The 20,563-nt window shown below is 32.7% G+C and overlaps 1 long non-coding RNA gene across 2 annotated transcripts in view; it reads left to right on the forward strand.

Moving 5' to 3' along the window:
• The first annotated feature begins 3,980 nt into the window (after positions 1-3,980).
• Positions 3,981-20,563, forward strand: part of LOC130704709 (uncharacterized) — a 196,285-nt gene continuing 179,702 nt past the window's right edge. For both annotated transcript variants that reach the window (XR_009005150.1, XR_009005149.1), the window contains exons 1-2: positions 3,981-4,034; positions 18,142-18,264. This is a non-coding gene — a long non-coding RNA (uncharacterized LOC130704709). The remainder of the gene's footprint in view (positions 4,035-18,141; positions 18,265-20,563) is intronic.

Genomic DNA, 20,563 nt, shown 5'->3' on the forward strand with positions numbered 1-20,563 from the left:
TTAATTTTAGATCTTTCTTCTTTTCTAATATATGCATTTAATACTATAAATTTCCCTCTAAGCATTGCTTTTGATGCATCCCACAATTTTTGATAGCATGTATTTTCATTTTTATTTAGATCAAATTATTTTTTATTTCTCTTGGGATTACTTTTTGACCCATCTGCTACTTATAAGTATATTTTTTATTTCCAAATATTAAAAGAAATGTTCAGTTATCTATATGTTATTGATATCTACTTTAATTCCACTGTGATATGAGAATATACTTCGTGAGATTTCTTTTTTTTTTTTTTTATTTATTAAGGTGTATTTTATGGCCCAGAATATTGTTTACATTGATGAATGTTTCAAGTGAAGTGGAGAAGAATGTATATTCTGCTCGTGTTGAATGGAGTATTCCATAAATATCAATTAGATAAAGTTGATTGATTTGTGCAGTTCAGTTCATCTACCTCCTCATTGATTTCCTGCCTGCTTGATCTATCAATTACTGACCGAGGGGTGTTGAAGTCTCCAATTATTATTGTAGATTTGTTTATTTCTCCTTGCAGTGCAGTTCTGTCAGTTTTTGCCTCATATATTTTGATGCTCTGTTGTTAGGTGCATACACATTATGGATTGTTATGCTTTTTAAGGAATAGATTTCTTTATCATCACGTAATTTCCCCTCTTAATTAATGAGAATTTTTTTATTCTTGTCTGCTTTTTATGAAATTAATATAATTACTCCAGCTTTCATTTAATTGATGTTATCCTTATGCCTTCCTTTAATTTTAACCTATCTGTACCTTTCTATTTGCAGTGGATTTTATATAGACAATGTATAACTTGGTCTTGTTCTTCTTAAGATGATCAACTAAATAAAACATGTTTACAGAATTAAAGTATGGCAGCTATGTTTCATCAAATGGAGAATTTCAAAAATTTATTGAAAAATAATAATAATAAAAATAATGATTTTTATTGTGGTAAAATTAAAGTATAAAATAGAGATTCTGGAAGTGAACAGTACAATAACTTAAATGAAAAATATTCTAGAGGTACTTAACAAATTTGAGCTGGCAGAAAAACAAAACTATGAAGTTGAACATAGAACAATGAAGATAATCTAGACTGAGGAACAGAAAGAACAAAGAGAGCAAAGAAAAATTAGCAGAGCTTAATAGATGTGAGGGACAACATCAAGCATGGCAACATATGAATAAAGAACCAGAAGAAGAGAACAGTGGTAAATCAGAAGAAAAAATATTTGAAGAAATAAGGAATGAAATGTTCCCAAATTTCATGACATTTAATCTAAATATACTAGAAGCTCAACAAAATCTAAATAGAATAACCTCAAAGAGACCCCTGCTAATTACATACTTCTTAGTAAATCTAATGGAACACAAAGATGAAGAGAAAAGCTTAAAGGTTTCAAGAGAAAAATGAGTCATCATATACAAGGATCCTGTATAAAATCAGAAACTAACTCATCTGAAATCATGGTGGCCAGGAGGCAGTAGGAAAGGACAAGAAAGAAAAAGACTTTCAGCCAAGAATTCTATATCTTATAAAATTATCCTTCATGAATAACTGAGAAATTAAGACAACCCCAGCCAAGCAGGGACCGAAAAAATGATTATACATATTTTTCATTTTATGTACTGTGTATGATAAAGTTTCTAATATATAATAGAATAATATTCATAAAAAAGAAACAATATATGGATATTTTCTGTTACATGAATGAACTTCAAAAACATTTTAGTGAAAGAATGCAAAAAACCATATATTTTATGATTCAATTTATACAAATATCAAAAGAAAAACCCCACAAAGCTCTAAAGATAGCAAGTACATTAGTAGTCACCCAGATGGAGGCAGGGAAGAGGAAGGATAAACAGCAAGTGTGCACAAACAGAATTTTGTTTTAGGGTGCTAAAATGTTCTAAAATAGATTTATTGTGATGGCTTCACATTTAAACAACAATGTATTTATTAAAAATCATTGAATTGTATATTTGAAAAGAATGAATTATATGCTATGCAAAATATGGCTCAAAAAGTCATTTACATAAAACAAAGGGGAGGTAGGAATTGTGCTAGAAACTGCACATATAAAGAAGGATAAGACAGGATCCCCACCTTTATTAGCAAACAATGTAGTAAGTCTAGAGAGAGAGGGAGAGCCAGAAATCACTCCCCCCACCATCAAAAATTGAAAAGAGGAAAAAGATTCCATCAATGGATTCCAATGGATTTTTTTTGAAAGAAAGTTGAGTATTGAGGTTGCAGATTGTCATGTTTGAGGAACTGGAAGTTCCTCTTATTTATCTTTTATAAAACTGTAGTATGATGTGGGCGGTCATGCGAAGTGAAAATCATCTGACAAGTTTGAAACAGAAAGACATCTTTTGTGTAGTGTGTAGAATCTATTATAACAGAAAAATACTGAAAACTTGCAGTAACGCATGTAAGAAATGACAGTTGATTGAACTAAGATAATGGCAGGGACGACCTTAAACAGAAGTAGAAAATAAATAATATTTAAAAGATATACTTGCTACAATTTAGCATAAAGTGACTTGATAATTATCTAAGAGTAAATTTAAGACATTTTATCATGTTCAAATGTCTAAAGCAAGATGATTTTGGAAAAAACCTATATTTGCAATAGTGCTTAATTTTTAGATTATGACTCAAGGATAAAAGTTTATGTAAAAAGTGTAAATATGCTGTCATACTGTACCTTGCAGTTGAGACTATCATATCTTCTTCTAAATTACATCAGTGGTTGTTATTGATTAAGAGTAGTGGGTATAAACCCACAGAAAATCTTCCACAGAAAAACTTCTACTCATCAACACTTAAATATAAGCTACATTAAGTTAGAGATTTTTGTCTATTTTGTTTAATTCTGTATCTCCAAAGCTGAGAACAATGCCTATATATTGTAGGTAAGATATATATTTTTGTTGAATAAATGGATATGCATAAGGAGTCAAGGGAAAAACCTCTTAAGCAGGAAATCACTGAAGGTATCAATGTTGAAGGAGTTGTTTGAAGTGAGATATCACAAATTGAAAATACATTCATGAAGAATTTGTAATAGAGTTAACCAGAAGGGGTCAGTACCATTCTACCTTGGACCCAAACATGATGAACTAAACATATACAGCTAGAAATATAAAATCCCTTCAAGAAGAAACAAAGAGGAATTTAAGTATCTAATCAGATGAAATATCCTCATATCACTCACAGAAACTCTGTGACTCCCATAACTGTAGTACTAATGAAGGCAAATAATTTAGTAAGACTTGTGAAATAATACATATGTCCTATGCGTAATGCACTTGAGTAGCAATCCTGTCATTGCCTGAAGGCAACCAACTCATTTGGAATTGCAGGAGAGGGTGTGTGAAGATTGTCTGCCAATGTTTATCAACAGGTTTTTATCATCACAATTCTCATGATGATTTGTTGAGACTTCCTATGGCTAATTAACTATTGTAAATTCTCTCTACCATTATCTGACATAATCCAGCAACAATCTATAACGTTGTTTTACAGGTGAGGAAACTGAGAATTTAGAGACATTATGCAGAATAATATAAGTTTCAGGATAGCAGTGATTCTTGTCTGTTTCATTCAGTGCTATATTCCCAATGCTCAACTGAGGTGCCTGTTATAGGCTGAATTGTGCCCCACCCACTTCCACATTTACACGTTGAAGCCCTAACCCCCAGTACATCGGAATGTGACTGTATTTGGAGATAGGGCCTTTAAAAAAGGTGATGGGATAAAAATGAGGTCATTAGTGTGGCCCCTAGTCCAATTTGACTAGTGTCTTTTTAAGAAGAGGAAATTTGGACACACAGAGAGACACCATTGGTGCTCCTGCATAGAGGAAGACATGAGAATGCCTGCATACAGAGGAAAGATCATATGAGGACACAGCAGGAGGTGACTATCTACAAGCTAAGGAGAGAATCCTCAGAAGAAATCAACCCTGCTGACACCTTGCTCTTGGACTTCTAGCTTCCAGAACGGTGAGAAATAAATTTCTCTTGTTTAAGCCACCTAGTATGTGGTACTTTGTTACAGCAGCCCTAACAAAATAATATAGTGCCCAAAAATATCTGTTGTATAAATTAAATATTTTCCCAAATTCATAAAATCTAGCATGTCTATAATCAGTCTGCAGATTCTAAACTGTTATACTTACCACTAGAATCTTCTGGCTTGTAGGAGCTAATCTTTTATGTTATTGCAGAAGCCAGATTCTTTAAGGGAATTCTAAATTAGGCACCTTCAAACTCAAATTTCCTTTGCCATAGGGATTTTTCTACAATTTATAAAAGGTTCATATTGTTTGTAGTCTAGATGTTTGAAACTACCTTTTCATGTTGCTAAGAACTTTATCATAGACCCAATTGCAAGACATATGTTCAAGCAAATATAGCATTTAATCTTCAGGATTCCCAAGATCTAAAGAATGTTCCCTCAAACCAAGAAATCAGCAGGCAAAATGTAGATAAAATCAAACTAAATGCTGATCCACAGATCCATAGAAACTTAAAGATAAATTATGTATTTATATATTACATATATATATATATATATATTTCTATACAGCATGAACACAATTACAATGTTGGGACACTTTCTTAACCACAAAAATAGACGTATTTTAAAATTTTCAAGGCAGTAAAGTGTTAGAGTCATTCTAATTTCTTTTACTGAATTTATCTCTCAAAGAGGAAAAGATTTGGTGGGCCAGATCTTAAACCTGACTCTACAGAGATGTTGTGGTTTAATAGTAGATCAACTCCATCTGAGCACAGAATTACCTGTAATCAGTGGGAGCATAGAGTGTGATTGAATCACTCAACTAAAGAATGCCAGGAAGAAAATAAATTTATAGGAGCAGAGACAGGTGTAGTAGAGCAAGCTACACAGTAGGTCTCAAAGGCAGAAACAATCAAAATAAATGAAATAAAATACTGAAATAAAATACACAGTAGTATTGCCCGAATTTATTCCTGAAGTAGCAGATTTTATTTTTTTTCTCCATGAAGAATTAAAGCTCAACTCATATATTCTTTAGGAGAAGGTTGCAGGATATGGTCAATATTTATTCCCAGTTGTGAATGCAATCACACTTTTGATTCTGCATTCAGTTCACTTCATGGATTTCCTACAGGGAAAGCATTTAATAATAATTGTGTAGGTCTTTGCAAACATAAATAGCTTCCTAAATGTGACCACTGGATAGTACTTAAGTTAGATAACAAGTATCTCTTCCTAAAAATTGTATTCTGTTGCTTTAGGGGATTATAATGCAATATATTCAGGAAGTTTATGACCAATAAAATGTGTCACTGATCAAAGACTCTGTGTGTGTGTGTGTGTGTGTGTGTGTGTGTGTGTGTGTGTGTGTGTCTCCTTCTTAGCCTCTGTTAGCAGCTTACCTGTTCTGATGAACTGGAGCAGCCTTCTGACTTCTATAAATAGCTTGCCAAAACCTCAGATTCTATTATTAGCAATTAGATAGATAACAACTAATCAGTATTCACTATTCTAATTGCACTGCATCTGGTTTCTTCAAAGCCCCCTGCAATTTTGTCTTTTAAGAGTGTAAAATGGGAAGCACAAAATCTACATTCTTATTTTGTACAATTTTGTCAAAATTATGATTTAATAGCAATAGAATCTTCAACAGCTAGGTAATTTCCCCCTATTTTTATCCCAAAGTCACATCAAGTGAACCTGAGTCCATGATGAATGTCTACATTAAAGATATCATTGCTAATGGTATTCCATATCATTTGTCTTTGGTTCCGTGGGACCAAATTACAATCACCACATGACTGTAGCTTATCTTGTGATTAATGATGGTTTTACTAAGTCACTGACAGTGAAGCTTCTGGGAGGAAAGTGGTAATATGGTTTGAAATTTTAAATTGCACATTTAAAAAATCATTACCTGATTTCAAAGAGATGGTTAATTTGTACATGATAGGGGGTAAAAACTAGTTCTTTTAGCCGCTAGAGAAAAGAATTTCTCAAGACAATTATTCCAATTTTTAAAGGTCATAAGTAAGATGCTATAAATAACAAGATGTACCCAAAGGAGACTCAAACATCTCTCAGAAGAGATGCTGAGGTTTTTTTTTTTTTTTTTCAGATGAATAAAATTTTAATTCACAAAAAGTGCAAAGACTCAGATTCACACCAATAGCAAATAAGATTGGGTAATATGTTAAAGAGTATTCTATATGATATATTGTAGGTGCAGAAAATTGCTCTGCACCATTTCCTTGAGAGTCATTGGTGCACATCTAAGTCATTAGTGAAGGAATATTATCAGCATTCATTGGACTTTCGATGTTTTCTTCTAAATTACTTCAGCCTCGAAGCTAATATGAACTTACATTATTACTGCGGGACTAATTGGCATTAGTTCACTATAGGCAAAGAGATTTTTAAATTCATTTTGCTTCAGGAAATAGATGGCCAATATCAGAGAAATTTGTTTTGATTGCAACTTTATCTCTCTTTCTACATGAAATTTTAAACGTTTTTTGCAATAGTAGCCTCAGTTAAGTTCCATGATAATAGACAATTTGCAACTCAAATGCCCATAAAATAACCTTAAAACTCTGAAGATAAGTCATAAATGGCTTTGTCCTCTTACAGTTTTGTATAAATAGAACAGAAGAATCAACCTCCATTTCTAGTCCTTCTATGAGTCAATTGACCGTATCTTCTCTGATTGAAATGGTCAAAATATGTCCATCTCTCAAAAGCCCATAATCATCCAAGTGAGTGCAACACTAACAATGCCAGCTTAGATTGTTTTTTTATTTCTGTGCTTTTCATGCCATGTTAGCTACAGAAAAATACTTTTCTCTAGTAGCATGTTGATTCTTTACATGTTCTTGGGCTGAAATATTTCATCTAATGTTTGATATGATATTGTCTGAAAGAATAAAAGCACCCAAGAATTGAAATTTTCTTGACATTATTGTTCTATACTTAAAAAGAGTATATGATGGTGGCATCTGTTTTTAGTGAGACTCATCAAAATGTTGGGTGCCACATTGTTAAATCTGGGCAAGTGATCAATCCTACTTGTGCTCACTCTGCTGTTTAGAAGACTAATTATTGTAGCAATTTTAGATGATTTTAATGTTCTAAGAGCACTTAATGAAGACTGTTAAACATTTATTAGAAGCATATTTGCCTCTATGAACCTCTAAAGCAAGAACAGTACTGCATGCTAACCATTTATTTCTTAGTGATGTTGTTGGTGGTGCTTATAAAGCTATTTAATATTCTTGATTAATATAATCATTTAATGTGTTATTTCAAATAAAAAAGAAGATGGAATTAACGATGTAGTCTGCATGAGTGATGACAATCAACTCTTATGCTATAGTTTGTTTTTTTTTTTCAAAAGGCCAAGTTAAAGAGACATTTGAGGCTATTACCCAAAAGAGTAAAGGTAATAAAAAAAGAAAAGAAAATTTATTTATTAAAGAACAGTCACTGGCATGATTGCATGATGAGCTCTGTGGACCCACTTCCCAGTGGAATAAGTGAAAACAAAACAGAACACAACCATTAAAATCTCTGGAAATGGTGCTAAAAGTTATAGCCAGTAAAGAAGTATTTATTTTTAAAAATCTACTAAAGTTCCATAATAGCAGTGAGAGGCTATAGTATTTGAACAAAGACTGCTCCCTCCTTCCCCTTTCCCAACTCAACCAGATGGAAACTCTACTAGAGGTTAGTAGCAGCCAATAACTCAAGACTGCCTCTACTCTCACCTCCCAGTTGGAGGTCTACTTTCCCTGGAGGGTCAGGATGTCAGTCTTTCTCATGCTGCCCTACAAATAACTGAGTCTAATTTCTAGGGAAGAGGTGGGGGGGAGGGCTCCATTTTTTGCCTAGCACCCACTGCTGTAGAGGAAAAAGAAAATCATAGAAGAGATAGCTCTTGGTCTCTTCCAAAAATAACAAACTACTTTTGCAATAAGGTGTGGAGAAATTGAAGCCTAAATACGCTATCAAAAAGAGTAGAGGATGTGGTGAAAGGAAATTGGAAAGGGACTCATAAATTCATTAAAGATATAGGCTAAATTTGGCTGGCTCATTTGCCAGAGAGAACCTGGGAAAGAGAAACAGCTTGGAGGAGACTTCCTGGAGTCAGAACAAATCTCAAATACTGACCTCTGTAACCATTCTTTCAAAGGAACCTGAATTTGATTGGAAGAGTCTGTAAAACAATCTGTGACCCAGATCACTGTTGAAAATGATTAAGCAGTCAGCTCACAATTAATGGATCTCAATAGTGGAGGATCTCAGTGGATCTCAACAGCAATTAATGGATCTCAATGCTGTTCAAAGAGAGAGACAGTTAAAGAAAGCCCTGCAAAAACAATTGTTATTCCCAAATTGACTCAGGGTGCCCCTTAGTTGCAACATCAAAGGCTTAATAAAGATGGAATGAAATAGACTTAACTAAAATAATCCAGCCAGACCCTAAATCAATAAACAAGCAAATAAAAATAATAAGCCTGGAGCAAGGGGGCAGTACCAGAGTTGCTACAATATAGTATCTAAAATATCCAGTTTCCAACAACATTTCTGGGACATCCAAAGAAATAAGAAAGTGTGACTCATACACCAGAAAAAAAATCAACATGCAACAGAAACTGTTTGTGAGAGTATCCCAATTTAGCATTTAACAGAAAAAAAAAGACTTCAAAGTAGACATTATAAACATATTCAAAGAAATAAAGGAAAACATGATTAAATAAGAAAAGTATTCTGACAATAACAAGATAGAAATTATTTATTAAAAAAGGACCAAATGTAAATTCTACAATTGAAAAGTGCAATAACTGAGATGAAAAATGCACCAGAAGGGCTCAAAAGTAGATCTGTGGGCTTGAATTAGTGAACTTGAAAATAGATCAATAGGAATCATACAAGCTGAAGAAGAGGAGAAAAAAGAAAAAGAAACAAAATTTCAGAGAAATGTGAATACCACTAAGCATACCAGCATATGAATAATGGGAATATCAGAGGTAGAGGAGCGAGAAAGAAACAGAAAAAAATAAAGAAATGTTGGCTGAAAACTTCCAAACTTTGTTGTAGAACAACACTCTACAAATCCAGGAAGCTCAATAGACTTCAAGAAAGATAAATGCAAGGAGATATACAAACAGACACATCATAATTACAATATCAAAAGACAAAGACAAAGCAGTAAAATCTTGAAAACAGTAAAAGAAAAATGACTCATCACTTACAAGGGAACCTCAATAAAATTAACTGACTCCTCATCAGAAAGAATGAAGGCTAGAAAGCAGTGGGTTAACATATTCAAAGCGCTCAAAGAAAAACAACAACAAAAATCAAGATTTGTTACTAGCTGAAAAGAAATACCAAAGGAAATTCTTCAGGCTGAAAGCATTACAGGTGTTACAGATAGCACCAGTAATAGTAATTAAGTAGTTATAAAAGACAGTATAAGTGCACATTTTCCCCCTTTCTTGATATAAAAAAGCAATTGAATAAAACAATGTGTATATAATGTTTTGTTGAGCCTGTATCATGTAGAAATGGAATATATTTGCCAATAGCAGTGCAAAAATGGTGGTTGGGAGCAAATATTGAGCTAAGAAAATGACTCCATGTGGTAACTTGAATCCACAGAACAAATGAAGAGAAACAGAAATGGTAAATCAAAAGGTTAATATAACAAAAGCTACATATAAAAAAGAACATTGATGGTCTTCCTCAAAAATTTTTGCTGATTATACATAATCATTGAATATATAATAAAACTGCTTAATTCTTGGCTTCATTTACAGTATAGATATGGCTTTGGTAACAATGTGGCTTAAATTAGCCCAAATTAGTGAAACTTTAAAACATTATTTATTCTCTTAAATACCAATTTATTCAAATATTATTTTATATATTAACTAAACAGATTTCTATTGTTATATTAGAATAACCACTCTAAGGTTTAAAAAAACCCTTTAAATTGCATTTGTGAAGATCCACAAACTAAGCAAGCCCTTACAACAAATGATTTTTACTTACAAAATATATAACATATAGACTAAGTATAGTGTGTGATTAGTTCACCTGTGCAAACCCTATGGCTCTTAGATGATTGACTCTGATTTGAAGCAATACCTTTTAGATATATGCCATGTGCATTCATTGATCTTAACATTAAATTAATAATGGCAAGAATTCATCTTGCACATATGCAAAGTTCACGTCGTAATTGAGACAAGAGTGAGAAAGCCTGGGTGTTATCATAGAGTCATCTAGCTCATTTTTCTGCTCCTAAGCATACCTATTAAACCATCTCAAAATATGCAAAAGTGTAATATTTTAAACCACAACCAGGTTAAGAAAACTCCTTGAGAAACTTTTCCAAATATGTAACCATTATTAACATTAGAAACAAGTTTAACATGACCTAAATAAATCTATCATTAATGTATTTTTGGTTCATGTAGAAAAGGTTTCTTGATATTATGATGTATCTATTCATTACTTTTAAAAGCAATTTTTCAAAGAAAAATTTTCAAAAAAAATGTTACAGAATGGAAGGGCAGGATCTCTAGGTGTTGCTTTAATTGTAGATATTATAATTACTGATATATTTCCGTAGCCTGTCTCTCTGAAGTTCAAAGCAGAAAAAAAATTGAAGGTAGAACACAATCCCGAGAAAGATTATACATCTTTCAATGTATCTTCCTAAATCAACTGAATTGTAATTAGAAGTTGAACTAGATCTTAAATATGGAGTATCTTATACATTTTGTAAGTATTTGACATGTATTTGATGAAGAGGAAGGTATCTCACTTCCACATTTTGAAAGCAATGAAGTAAAGGAGAAAATGAAGACTAATGGTGATTGAGTTAGAATTCATGCCGACCACCGTTTTCATAGGGAGTATGCACTGTGCCAGCTTCACATTGAAATGCCAAAATGTAACTCTAGTTCAATCAGAAGATTTCATTGTTCCAGACATTTTTCTTCCTTCACCTAAAAGCCATTTTTGAGAGCTGTCACTCACGAGAGTAAAAGGAAGCTTGTGTTACAAGAGAGAATCAATATGAGGTCACCCCTAAAGGAGAAACAGTTCAGATCTCTTCTCTCTGTATTCCCTTTCAACCTGCTCCTTTCTGTTTTTCCTCTCATTCTGACTTTGATATATCTTTCTATAACCTACTTGCTTTTCCTAAATGCTCAACTGAATAAACTGTATAAGGGGAGTGTGATATATTATGAAATCAAAAGGACACTCAAGCCAGTGCCTTCTGTCTGACAGGTTTTGCTTTTAAACCTTTCGAAGGAGACACTACTTGACAGTTGCCAGTGCCTTGAAAGAGGACTTTTCACAAGACAGAGTTGCCTACCACATTGTAACCATCTTTACTGTGTTATTTATGTTATTTATTTGTTTTAAAAAATCAAGCTCTTATCACACTCAAATCAGAGATTATGGATATTCACACATCTTCTCTAAAGCACAACATAGATGGATATCAAACTATATAGTGAGTAATAGATGCCAGACATGTAACTGTACATACTGTATAATTCCATTTATATGAAATTGAAGAAAGAGGAAACTAACCTATTTGACAGAAAGCTTATCAGCAATTTTTTGGACTGGGTGTGAAGTAGAATTAACTGTAAAAAGGCACAAGGGTACATTTTGGGTGATGCCAATATTATATATGTTAATGGTGGAAATTGCATAGGGTCCAATTATTTGTCAGTATTCATTGAACTACAGTTAAGATTTTTTTGTAGGTAAATTATACTTCAATAAGTTGCTTAAAAATAAATAAATTAGGAAACTCTCTTTTCCTATGCTAAGAAAAAACAACTGTATATAACAAGGAAATGAAATGATTTGTTTCTTGAAAGCCTGGGAGACTCACTGGGAAAAACATGGGCTTAGGCAATCACATTGGGGTAGTTGCTTTTCGCATTATTCAATTTTCTCTGATTTATTTCCTCCTTTACAAATATTTTGTAAATTTTTATTCTTTAGACAGTCATCTATTTCCTTATGACTTCTTTTTTTTTATTTTACAAATTAACAAAAAAGTGTCCTATTCTTTTAAAAGTCTTTTTCTCACCTATGAATATATTGCTCTTCTCATTTGTTTGTAAATGCCACAAGTGGAATTGTTGAAGGGTATAGTATATGCTTCTTTAATCTCATAGGAAAAAGTCCAAATGTTTTTTGAATAGTCACACCATTTTACACTTTTTGCCGGCAACTTTTGAGAGTTTCAGTTGTATCACATCCTTGCTAAGTCTTTCTAACTTTATTTAGTCTAATAGGTATGTGGTATGCCTCATGTTGTTTTTACTTTATATATCTCCATTACATATGCATATTGGCCATTCATTTATCTTATTTTGTAAGCTGTTCATTATTTTGTCTATTTTTAAAATAAATGTTTTGTTTGCTGTCTTAGTATTGAGTTCTAAATGTTCTTTATATATATTTCAATACATTTGTTATGTATATATATATTTGTTTTTAGTTTATTTGGGAATATGTTAGCCTGTAAAGGTCAGGTGCCTTCTTTCAGCATATAGAAATCCACTTCTTCTATAACCATTCGTTGAAAAGACTATCCTTTCTCCAGTGATTTATTTCAGCACCTGTTTTGAAAAATCAACTGACTATTATACTTGGGCATATTTCTGAATTTTCCACTCTGTCTCGTTGATCTATTTATCTATCCTCATGCAGATGCCACTGTATCAATTACTGAAACTTTATAGTAAATCTTGAAATCATGTGTTGAAATTTCTCTAACTTTTTACATCTTTTTCAAAATTGTATCAAAGTCCTTGTCCGCTAATCCTATTGTCTCTCACATTTCGAAGATTTCTCTTCTCCCATTTATTGGTCACATTTTCCTGCTTCTTTTACATGTCTAGTTAATTTTTGGTTGGATACTGAACCTACTGATTCTTACATTGTTTAGTATCTGGATTCAGTTCTCAACTTAATGAATGTTGTTATTTCGGTAGACAGTTAAGTTACTTAAGAATTAGCTTGGTCTTTTTGAAGTATGTTTTTAAGTTTTGTTATGATGAGCCTAGAATTGCCATGACTGTGAGACTATAACCCTGTAAAGTTTTTCCTTGTGGGTCCTTTACTGGAAGCCCTGGATGTTCAACAAGCTCTCTCCACTTTGGCTGCTGGTATCTCAACTATATCTCAGCGGTGTATTGACTCTAGCAAGTGCTCAGCTTATGCATCTCTAGTAGTTTCTTGCCCAGCCTGGTGTATCCTTTGGTATTTGGCAAAAGTAGCCAAATGGAGCTTGGGTATTTGACAAAAGTTAAAGAAAATCATATGCATATTTCTACAGCTTTTTCTCTGTATAGATTCTTAATCTTTATACACTAGCCCACAAATTCCATCTGTCACAACATTTTTAAACTCTGATCTTTGCCTCCTCAACTCAGTGAGATGACCATGCTTTGGTTGAGTTTACCCTTCAGGTCTTAAGGTCCAGAAAGTTCCTCCAGGCAGAATGTCAGCCTTTTTCTTCCTCTCAGGAATTACAATCCTTCACTCTTTATGATTCAATGTGTGGAAATTTTTGCTTATTTGTTGTTTTTGTTTGTTTTGTACTTGTCTACAGTGGGAGGACAAATATGGTACCTGTTACCTCATCATGGTCAGAAGGAGAAATCTCTCCAATTTATTTTCAAGGCTTGCAGGACACTGCCAAAGCCTAAAAACAGAGCACAAAAATAAAGCAGAGCTCAGTTTTATTTAAAAATTGGAGTGCAATGATCTTAAATAAATTAGTGTCAAATTGATCCCAGCAATATGCTAAAAAATACTGCCCTAGACTAAATAACATTCGTTTCAGGGATTCTATAATGATTGAATGTTATAAAATCTTAGCATCACATCCATAGGTTAAAGAAGAAAATCCTTTTAGTTATCAGAGTAAGTCCCAATAAATCTTCAGCATGCAGTTATTAAAAATTAAAACTCTTAATATAATAAAGCATATCCATTTCAAATCAAAATTTAGTATCATAAAATAGTGAAGTAAATGTGAAATAATTTTCAATAAATCTATAAGGAATAGAAAAATGTCTGATGTCATCACTAATATTTAATGTATACCTAGCACTATTTTGAGCACTTTGGTAAATACAAGCCACAGAAACTCTTAGAAAATACTACAGGTTTTTTGTTTTTTGTTTTTTGTTTTTGCAAATTCATTCATATGACAGTGATAATGTAAATGAAAGCTAGTAATGTCTAATATTTAAAATTCAAGGTAGTTCTAGGAACTAATAATTTTGGATTTTCCACTAAGCGGCATTTCATCAATACCATAGAAATATTTTCCTATGTATTTGCCAATTTATGAGTCTGTTCTTTCCTTTTGCCTATTAACTATTTGCCATCTCCCATTCAAGATCAAGAGGGTAAGAATGTTATTTTTTATTGTCAGAACTATAAGCAAGATAAAATTTCTGAAAGCCAAAAGGGAGGTTGCACTTAATTATGGGAATTGCATGTCAACCCTTAAGAAAGAACTATATAGTTTTCCAACAGTGATGGTACCAGTAGAGTTGGTCAATTTTTCCTTACATTAGAATGATGGGCAAGGAAGTCCCCATGATTAACATGTAGTACAAAACTTCAGGCAATTCAATAAGGCAAGAAAAAGAAACAAGTTTTATTACTATAAATAATAACCATTGTCTTTAGGTTCTTTCTTCAAAGAAAATTGCAAAAGAAAGATGAGACAATGGAAGGAAAGGAGGAAGGAAAGAAGGAAAGAAAGAAAGAGGAAAAAAAGAAGACTGTGAGTTATGAGTTTGTGAGGCGATCTGCTTAAAAGAACCAACAAAACAAAACAAAAACAGTGTACAAGTCTTAAATAATATTGAAAGCATGAAAAAAGTATAAGCCTAGTAGAAAACAGGCACTACATATATAATGGAAAAGATAATATTTTACTAAGAGAGATGAATGTAAAAATAGTCTGAAGTATATAGTATTTGCAAAAGTTGTCTTGATTAAAGTTTTCAATTCTTTCAAAATTAATATATATTTTAAAGTTTTGAATGAAAATGCTAACGGAAATTTTTTTGTAAGTTCTTAAGAAAGAACAATCTGGAATGATTACAAAGAATAGAATGGAAAAAAACATTTTGAAATAAATTATTAATTAGATACAACTTTCCTTAGTAGATAACACAAGGTATTTTTAAAATACAGCAAATAAAACATCGCTGGTGCTAGAATAGACAAAACTGTAAACAGAACAAAAGAGAAAAGATGATGTACTCAGTGTAATATATTAGAACAGATGGGAAATTATTTTTTAAATGAGGTCACTGCTACCTGCTATATATCAAAATAAATTTCAGATAAATATAAGGTAAAAAGCTAAATCATAAACCTACTAGAATGAAATTATGGAGTATGTTTGTATAATCTTATTATCGTAACAATAAAGGTGCACCATTAGAAAACATAGCACTAGTTTTGACAATGTGAAACTCTAAAATGTTTATATGCCAGAAAACACCATTAACTGTTTTAAAATGAAAATGAAAAAATAGGAAGTACATTTGTAACATATGCTGCAATTTAATTTTCATGCATAAGCAGTATTGCCAATCAATAAGAATTCAAACATTCAAATGAAAAATGTTCACGTGAGAGAGTGGCATCGACATATATACACTACCAGATGTAAAATAGATAGCTAGTGGGAAGCAGCCGCATAGCACAGGGAGATCAGCTCGGTGCTTTGTGACCACCTAGAGGGGTGGGATAGGGAGGGTGGGAGGGAGACACAAGAGGGAGGAGATATGGGGATATATGTATATGTATAGCTGATTCACTTTGTTATACAGCAGAAACTAACACACCATTGTAAAGCAATTATACTCCAATAAAGATGTTAGAAAAAAAAAATGGTCAAGAGACACACATTAGCAAATCATAAGTTAAAATGTATTTGGGTAATAATCATAGGAAAATTTTCAATGTTATCAGTCATCAAAAAATTCAGAAAGCATAATGATTCAGTGTCTGGGATTCAAAGATGAACAGTCATAAGTTTCAGTTCCAGGTTTGACATTTACTAGATATGTGACCCACTGAATTACTTTATCTCTTTGAACATCAGCTTCCTCAAATGTTTTTATGAGGAGTAAATGTTGTAACTCATTGTGGAACTCAATAAACTTCTTTATACACTACATGTTTTTACTTAATATTTATCTTGCATTAATATATTCAATTATATATTATTTTTGGAAACAGTGAGGTATCTTTACCTATCAAACTGGCAAATATTTTATTGTAATGATAATGCATCATGTTATTATATAAATATCCAGGTGGAGTGGGTATGGGAATTCAGTATTCTCATATATTGAGAAGGATTTTCATTTCTAGACATTTGCCTTAAGAAATAATAAATTATGTCCACAAAAGTTTTTAGCTATAAGAAAATAAAAAGTATTACTATTTTGTTTACAGTGTTAGTTGCTAAATCTGACTCCGTTATGTACTAAGAGTGTGATGTTGGAAAAGTTAGTATACCTTCCTATGTCACAAGTTCTTGATTTTCAGAGAAGGAGAGAATGATAATGCTTATTGTATAGAGATACTTTAGTCATTAAAATCACCATCAGAGATTTGTGAGGATTTGTAATCTGTTTTTATGTTGACCAATGATGAACAAAAGCAAATAAGGTAACATATTTCCTGAGTAAAAACAGCAATACAAGTTTAAAAATATATTCTCGAATCCTACGTATTTTATTTGTTATATTCTGAGGCAAATTTCATAATCTCTCTGAGCTTCAGATTCCTCAGCTGTGAAATGTGGTTGAACTAACTGATTTATGGAGTTGGGAGACTGAAGATGATGTAGATAAAAGGCCTAGTTCATAATAGGTGCAAAAGAGAGACTAGCTTTTGCTTTACACATTATCTACCTTAAGAAAAAGAAACTTTAATAATACTCAAATCTCAATATTTAATTGTCTTTCAAAGTAAGGACAATGCCTAACTTGTAAGATTTTTGGCTTTTAATTTATTGTAAGCTGCATACATGAACTCAATATGTAATGAAGTTACAGTTTGGAAAAGAAACATTTCTTTCAAATTACAAAATATTAGTATAGAGGATCTCAGGAGTACTGATTGTTGATTTTCATGAATTTTCCTTTTCTGCTTGACTTTCCTTTTCATGGACAGCTGCCTATGTTATGAAAGATTGCTGTTTGTGTTTAGTGTAGATTTGTTCTTGTTAATATTTTAATAGTTGCTATTTTTAGTTTTAATAAAAGACTACTTCTAACTCTTATCTTTTTAGGCTTGAAAGTTGAAATGCTTAGGAAATCTATTGGTTGTGCCCATTTAAAAACCCTTTGTAAAATAAAGTGTTGGGGCTCAAGCTTCCAAGTGGCCACCAGCCTGGTGCACCGCATGTTGGCAGGATCCTACACACCTGTTTGGCTTGCTTGCATTCTCTCCCTCTATTTTTCTCTCTCTTGCCCTTGATGGCCACCCCAACTGAATGGTGACATTTACTTTTTAAATTTTATTAAACAGAAAATAAACCCTACCTTAACACTAGCTCCTTCTATAATTTTGAAATGTGAGTTAAAGAGAACTAACTTTTGCACGATAGCTCCAAACACATTTTACTAAGACAAAATGCACTTAAAAATTCTATATGATAAATTATATTTGAGATGGCTCAATTTCTAAATTGTGAAATAGTCATATATATACGTTCCACTGGTAGTAATAACCTACAAATTACATAGCATTGACTAGGTGTCAGCAACTTGGTTAACCTTTTCTTGGTTAAGTGACATGTTCTTCATTTTCCTTAGTTGTTCAACTTCTGATAACAGGAATGGGTGTTACTAATGATTTTCGTACAACTGTTTCCCAAAGAGATTCCCTTTTGGAACTTAATTTCAATGATAAGAGTAAGAGAATGACCGTTTAAAAAATAACAGAGGAAGTATTTTAAAATAGAAACTCAGGTTTTATTTTGTTAATTTTTTTTTTTTTTTTAAACAGGGAAGCAGGGTGGTTTGCTTCATCACCTTTCAGCATCTCTTACTATAGAGGATGGCAATATCCCAAGACCTGGTGCTGAAGGTAGCAGCAGCTGGAACTCGTCTGCATCCTGGACTCACAAAGGTACCTAGAGTGGCTGAGTTCAATAACCATTTACAAAGTTATGTTGTATTTATATTATTTTATTTTTCTCAAAAAATATCCCAGGCCTCATATTTAGGCAGGGTAATACAGAATGCTAAAGAGTTAAGGAAATGAAATAAGAGGCAATTAAGTTATGTTTGTTAGAGAGAACACTGAAAGACAGTCTATTTTAGCTCTACAACTGGCATTTTCTATCCTGCAAAGTAGAATATGATTAGTTACTACCAAATTTAGTGGGTGTTGCAAGCATTGCTAAAATTACATTTAAAAAAAATCCTTTGATCTCTTGAAAGCAGTGATCTGTATAAAAATAAGGTGATTTGGGTATTATATATGCAAAATTCATCACTGCAACAAAAAAAGACAATTAGCTTATTTCAATATTTTGGCTTGCAGTGAAGTGAATTTGTTCTGGGTAAAAGAGAACATGATCAACTGTAATATTTGCAGTTTTAATAGCTTATATAAGTCTGTTTAATTATTAATAGTATGACTGACTCCTGAGGACAGAGTTTACTGCTCTTGAACTGGGTAAGCAAATAAAAACTCTTATAATGCGTTTACATTTATCAGCAATATATTTATGCCCAGAATGGTGGTTGATTACTGTTGGGTCTCAACCTCCTGGGAAGCTTCCCAGGTGTAATCTGAAACCAGTCCCCCATACTTGGAGGACAGGGAGAGACCACCGAAAGAGACAGACCACTCTAGGTTGGTAGTGGCAGGTTTAATAAGCAAGGGAACTTACTTATGAGGCTTGTCTTGGGTGGCTGCAAGACAGCAGATTTCCATACCTGCCCTTCAAAATCTTAACGTTTATATAGAACCTTAACTGCGCTCAGTCACATATATCATTCAGATGCTCTCAACAGCTCATGATTATCGCAAGGCTGTATCCTTGGGGCAGCTTCTGAGAGTGGGGAAAGCAAGTGGAAAGAACATTCCAAGGACAGGAATGAGGGTGAGAAGCCTCCAATTGCCCGGGCCCAGTTTTAGGGTCAAACCAGGGGTCATGTCTTCTTGATGACCTCTCCCAACAATTACACAACAGCAAACCTTATTTCAAAGTTTATTGTATTGATTAATTTTCTTTGGACTATGGTTTTTGCTGTATGAAAAAACAAGAGCAGAGATTATGATTATCTGTTTAATTTTGCCAGGGCATGTAGGCCAATAAAATAACTCAGTCCAAGATTAAGCAGATATTGGCGTGAGTTATAAAGTTTGATTTCACTACTTGATCAAATTAATTTGGAAATTGCTAAACCCCCTTCCTTTTTATAGCTATCATTATATGTTTATGTCTCTACATTATTTCCTAGAACATGGGTAGTTTAAGGGAGAGGGAAATACGTTGACTATGTCAGCGTGCAAATTTGAAAAATGTCTTTAAATCAAGTTGTTTACTTGAAGAAATGTTTCTTTGGAGCAATGGAGAGAAAAAAGATCCTATTTTATATCAGTGGATTGGGTTGATTGCTCACTAATAAATTTTAGTTTCATATAATCTGGGAAAATGTCTTTCACCTCTGACTTTACATATGCCTGTGAATTTGCATATGCCATGAAGTTTACTGAGAGATAGTTTCCATAAGTCAGTGAAGTCAAGAAAGACATACAAGTGGGGAAGGGTGAGAAGCAAATTTTAAGATAATGATGTAAACCTTAAAAGGCTGTACTGAGAGCAGCAAAGTGTAAAATGGTGATCCCGAAGAAGCATCAACAATTAAACTCATCCTGAGGTTGAAACCTTTAGTGCAACAGACTGATTTCTTATTACTCAGATCTATCCTTTCTCTCACCTCCCTTGCCATTGGTATACTTTCCACCGAATTTTAAAAGAAGAGCTTGCTTTTAAGAAGCCACTTGCTAAAGAACTTAATCTATACCTTAAGGTCAGCTATATGTCAACAACAAAATTTATAAATACCAACCATGCATTTTCTTTTTTATGTCATCTTATTAGGACTAAAAAAAGAAAAAAAAAAAAAAGAAAGAAGCAGCTAAACTAAAGTGGGCTACATAAGTAAACTACCTTTTCTGGACTCCAGGATTTAATTTGTTCTTATCATCTAAAAGTTGACTATGTTTCAGACAGAATAAATATCTTGCTTTCATGTTTTCATTGATATTGACAAATCCTACTAAAATCTTACTTTTAGTGGCTTCTGCTTTTTCAGGGTGGAGATAAACCGAAAATACGGTGAATATTGTTTTTCTTTTCCAAATTATTAAATCAGAAGTTCATTTTCTTGAAACAAAAAAACTTCAAGAGCCT

This window comes from Balaenoptera acutorostrata, chromosome 14, assembly GCF_949987535.1.
Source record: "Balaenoptera acutorostrata chromosome 14, mBalAcu1.1, whole genome shotgun sequence".
NCBI lineage: Eukaryota > Metazoa > Chordata > Mammalia > Artiodactyla > Balaenopteridae > Balaenoptera > Balaenoptera acutorostrata.